We start from the raw sequence: 6,371 nt of genomic DNA on the forward strand, positions 1-6,371 counted from the left end.
CATAATGGTATATTGCAAGAAAAAGACAATTAACAAAGGAAGACAGACTATTTTTTATCTCTATTATTAGTAAAACTCATTTTGTACATATGTATGTATATGTTCCTGAAATACAGCCAAAACGGTACACAATAGTGCAGCAAAAATTTTCGGCCCACCTTACTCACCTGCGCACCTGTGGTGTGCAGTATCAAATGTCGTTAAAATCGGGCAACGAAAAAAATTATTAAAATATCAATTACCGATTCAGTCAAGTACTCTTCGGGATTATTTGAGCAATGCAAACAACCTCAGCGGTATCGTTCGCTGTCGCATCTTTTTTTTGAAATGATTTGTTTCATCAACCGCGGTGGTCACAACAGGTTCACAGGTCATCTTGTATATTACTAAAACTCGTATGTATTCCCGAAATGCAGCCAAAACGGTAAACGAGAGCGCAAAAAATTTTGGGCCACCTTACTCACCATTCTCTTGGGCTGTGCACTATCAAGTTTCGTTCAAATCGGGCAACAAAAAAAATTATTCAAAAATCAATTACCAATTCAGTCAAGTACTCTTCGGTAGAATTTGATCAATGCAAACAACTTCAGCGGTATCATTCGCTGGAGATTATATTTATATATATATATATATATATATATATATATATATATATATATATATATATATATATATATACCGGAAGTTCGCATATCGTAGTTTCGATTATTCGTAATTTAGTTTTAATGACCAATTTTTCAATTATCGCAAACATTTTATGCCTATCGTAATGTCATTGCAAGGAAAAACGCAAAAAAAAAAGTTTCAAACTTCCTCCAAAAAACAACAATCACACAGGATGCGCATAAACTGTATGCTGTACTGTACGTATTCTCTTCACGCTCGCCTGCATACCTTCCAGTATGAATCCCAAGCGACCCGCAATTCTTTTGCCGAGCACACCTCGTTTCAAGATTGAATTGAAGGTGAAATTGGATATAATTAAGACATGAATGAGGTGAAGGGACAACGGAAATCGGCCGCGCGCATGCAATCGCTGCATCGACTGTACATTCGATCGTTCAAAGTTCGGCAAAGATAAAGAAAATATCACAGATTGCGACCAGTTTGAGTGCAACGACACGAACGAGAATGAGATGGTGCTATACACAACATGGAGCGTTTATTATGTGTGTGGATAGAAGATCAAACTAAACGTCGCATGCCTTTATCTCTTGCTGTGATACAAGAAAAAGCACGTAGTTTGTTAGGGCATTGACCCACGATTACGTGATCAATTACTTCTCCAATCATGTTGAGAAGTACTCCAAGGAGAACAACATTGACAACAAATCTTTGCTGCTTGTAGACAATGCTCCTGCCCATCCTCAGCAAATGGAAGACTGGTGTGAAAACGTGCAGGTAGTATTTTTACCACCAAATACTACCTCACTTTTACAGCCTATGGATCAGGGAGTTATTGCTGCTTTTAAAGCCTATTATGTTAAGCTTACCATGCTGCAGCTTATCAAATAAACTGATAAGGACAAGCTATCAATCAAGGAGTTTTGGCGAACATACAACATAAAAATGGCTTTGGAAAACATTAAGGATTCATGGGCGGAGGTGAGTGCCTCCACAATGAATGCTGTGTGGAAGAAAGTGTGGCCTGAGTGTGTCCACAATTTCACGGGGTTTGCTGATGTTCCGTTGATTACAAGTCAAATTGTAGACCTGGCGCAGGAGGCTGGTTTTGAAGAGGTTGACGAAGAGGACGTGGATGACTTACTGGAGTCTCATGCAGAACCCTTAAGCAATGAAGATCTTATGGAGTTGGAACAGCAGTGGGCTCTTGAGGAAGAAGAAGATGCTGTGACACCTTCATCCGAGCATCTCACCATGAAAAACCTCAGCCAAATCCTCAACTCGTTTGAAAGTGCCATAGAATTTGTTATCGAGCAAGATCCAAATCTTGAAAGGAGCACTGATTTTAGCCGTGTTGTTAATGATGCCCTTTGCTACAAGGAACTATATGCAGCAAAGAAAAAGAAAGCCATCCAGCCCACTCTCCATGCATTTTTCAAGCCAAAAGATGCAGCACCAACTCCATCCACCATCCAGGATGCTCCTTCAACCAGCTGCCAAGAGACCGTTCCCGCTGGTGAAGAAAGTGACAGCACAGTGTCAAGTGAAGAGGGGGACGATTCTGCCACTCCGCAAGTGTGACTTGTCCACCGCAATCAACTCCGTTCCTCCAGCCTCGGGGTAAGTCGCCACTACTCGAAGAGTGTGTTTTGTTTATTTGTGTTTATGTCCAAAAAATTCCGAGCCAAAAACACATCCCCCCTTTAACACATTGGTTTCTATGGGAAAATATGTTTTGTTTAACACAGTTTCGCTTATCATAAGGTTTTCCAGGAACGCAACCTTTGCGAAAAGCGAGGACTTACTGCATGTGTGTGTATATATGTGTATATATATATATATATATATATATATATATATATATATATATATATGTATATATATATATATGTATGTATATGTATGTGTGTATATGTATGTGTGTATATGTATGTGTGTATATGTATGTGTGTATATATATATACATATACATATACATATACATATACATATACATATACATATACATATACATATACATATACATATACATATACATATACATATACATATACATATACATATACATATACATATACATATACATATACATATACATATACATATACATATACATATACATATACATATACATATACATATACATATACATATACATATACATATACATATACATATACATATACATATACATATACATATACATATACATATACATATACATATACATATACATATACATATACATATACATATACATATACATATACATATACATATACATATACATATACATATACATATACATATACATATACATATACATATACATATACATATACATATACATATACATATACATATACATATACATATACATATACATATACATATACATATACATATACATATACATATACATATATATATATATATATATATATATATATATATATATATATATACAGTAGACCAGGCGTAAGTCGTCATCATCGGGACCGAGAAAAAAGTGACGACTTGCGCATATGCGAACATTCATGATGACTGTGGGGTGAAGGATGAAGTCGCGCGTGGCCTGGACACATATATGTGTGAGCCGGCTATTGTACCAAAAGGAAAACACAATCCTCGGGGCATAGGTGGGGGTTCATTGGTGAGTTGGAAAGTGATCAAGCAAAGATGGAATTCATGAATCAGTTTATCAAGAGTAAAGATAATGAACAACTGTAAGACAACTCGTGTCCCATCGGTGATGGTATGGTGACAAATTACATGACACAGTCATCGTGGTGATGATTACCACTCAATGCCTATATGTAAGTGAGTGCGGTAATGTACAAAACAAGCCAATATAAAACCATGATCGGACTTCAACACGAAGCTCGATTGATCCTTTACTCCTTCGCGAAGTAATCCGTTATGTTTGACTGCCTCAAACTCTTGGGCATCTGGTGCATGAGAAAGGACTCAAACTGGTCATTGTATTCCATGATGTTGTCTGGGCAATCCTCCACCAAAAGACAGTATCGGCGCATCACATCCAGACAGTATCGCCGAATCCACGCTGCCTGATTCGCCGCACCTCTTGACCTTGCCGATTCCCCACCTCAGTTTGAATCTGTCTATCCAGTGCATCGGCAAGGTCTCGGCATCATCATGCCTGAGGTCCGCAGCGAATTTACGTGCCTTCAGCAGCACCATTTCACCGTCCAACCGAATATTTGGCTGAGCCGACATTTTCCGAAACCAGATGATGAGCGCGTCATCGACATCTTCAAAGGACACACATTTCACGCGTTTCACACTTACCACCGGCCTCGTGATCTTCTCCACTTGTCCAAATATCTTGCCCTTATTCTTCAAGATATCGTTCAATGTCTGCCATTTGATGTCCAACTTCTCAGCTTCGGCTGTTTTCTTCATCAGTGGGTTTGCCTCGCAAAACTGGATAATGTCGTATTTTTCTTTGTCGGTTTTAGTTGTAAGCTTCGCTTAGTCGCCATTATCCTGCCTGCAGTGCGATCAACGTGTGTACGCAGTTATAAATAGCCTATCACTGGCGGTGTAAACCAATGAGCGAGCATCACGATTCCATGGAATCGGGATTCTCACGAGGCAGCAGTTCCATGTGACGAGTTAGGAGTGGTAATTTACTTGAGTTTCCATTACGTGGGAATGGACAACATCTGACGACTTAGACAAAGTGACGACTTCGAGATGACGACTTGCAGAGGGATGACCCTTTATTCAAAGGGATTTAACATGAGATAAATTCGGGACTTTTTGACCCTGCCGACTTAGGTGAAGTGACGAGTTACACGCTGCCGACTTACGCCTTGTCTACTGTGTGTATATATGTATATATATATATATATATATATATATATATATATATATATATATATATATATATATATATATATATATATATATATATATATATATATATATATATATTTTTTATCAACCGCTGTCAGAACGGGAACCGAACGGGTTCACGGGTCGTCGAGTAACCCTTAAAAGTGTATGTCTTTCCTTTAGAAAAATTGCAAAGAAGCCAAGGTGTCTGAGTAGAGTTTCCTACACCATCAAACGGCGCTTGGAAACTGGAGGAAACTCTGACAGGAAGAGGTCTGGTTGACCCAAAGCCACAACGCAATCGGAAGACAAGTTTCTGAGGCAACAGCTTGCGTGATGGGCGGCTCACAGGACAGCAGCTTCAAGCACAGCTTAACACTGGTCGAAGTAAGGAAGTCTCAGTTTGAGCTGCAGGTTTGACAGTTTGAATGGCAGTGAGGAAGCCATTGCTGAGATGGAAAAATAAGAAAATGAGGCTTGCCTGGGCCATGAAGCACCGCCAGTGGACAACTGAAAACTGGAAGAAGGTCTTATGGATCGATGAATCACAATTTTAAAGCTTCGGTTCATCACGCAGGGTTTTTGTATGCTGTTGAGCTGGAAAAAGGATGGTTTCTCAGTGTCACACCAACTGTCAAACATGGAGGAGGAAGCGTGATGAGCTGGGGCTCTTTTGCTGGATCCAGAGTCGGCGACTTGCACAGAGTGAATGGCACCCTGAACCAAAAGGGCTACCACAGCATTTTGCAGCGCCATGCAATACCCTCTGGTCTACGCCTCGTTGGTCAGGGGTTCATCCTGCAGCAAGATAACGACCCAAAACATACCTCCAGGCTATGTTAGAACTACCTTCGAAGAAAAGAACAAGACGGTATACTTCAAATCATGGAATGGCCAGCACAGTCTCCAGACTTGAACCCCATCGAGCTGGTTTGGGATGAACTGGACAGAAGAGTGAAAGCAAAGCAACTTAAAAGTGCAACACATTGTGGGAACTTCTGCAACAGTGTTGGGAAGAACTTTCCGAACAATATTTGATTTCCATTGTGGAAAGAATGCCACGAGTATCTTCGGCTGTTATATCTGCAAAAGGTGGCTACTTTGAGTCAAAAATTTAGATTAAATTTTGTTCAACAAAACGATTCTGTGATTTCTCTTTTTATCTGCAATTATTTATTTGTTCTATGCTTTAATTTCAGAGTATTTTGAAACATAAAACTGCTTAAATGTCAGTAAAAACTGGGGGTGTTCAAAAACTTTTGACTGGGAGAGTATTTAATTTTGCATGTGCTGAAAACCTCGAGAATCTTGATCTGAGCTGAATTTCAAAATTTAAACTTCCTTATTGACTTCAACAGTGGTTCTCACTTCTAAAATGGGTTTATTTGGGCATTGTTTGTTGTCAACCGTTTCATTGGAGTACTTGCTTGAGTGCTTAAGTCATTTGGTGAGTGCTATACAAGCTGCTGGGTTGTTCATTTCCCTTTTTGTACGATCTTCGTTCATTATACAACCCGTCACTTCGATATATATATATAATATATATATATATATATATAATATTGTTGTGGTTTCCCGCCCATCGGCGTGCGGGCGACCGCATTTAGCCAATGGCGGCTGCTCTCGCCCACCGAACGGGCAGAGTCGCAGCTTTCGGAAGAACGCCAAAATCCAGCCACGGGTGTGCTTTTAATCGCACCGAAAATCAGCCAGCTATTCTGTCCGCGCGCGACAAGGTCGGATCGCCGAATTGTCGATTTACCTAATTATGCGTGCAGACAAATGCTGGGATTTGCACCTCAACGGGACCTGCTTGGAAATGAGCCGCGAAGCAGCTCGCTCCGTTTGCGATTTGCCGAGCGGTGTATATCGCCAAGCCCCGCCGGATC

Source organism: Eptatretus burgeri, chromosome 14, assembly GCF_056783735.1.
Source record: "Eptatretus burgeri isolate ZD-2024b chromosome 14, Ebu_testis_v1, whole genome shotgun sequence".
NCBI lineage: Eukaryota > Metazoa > Chordata > Myxini > Myxiniformes > Myxinidae > Eptatretus > Eptatretus burgeri.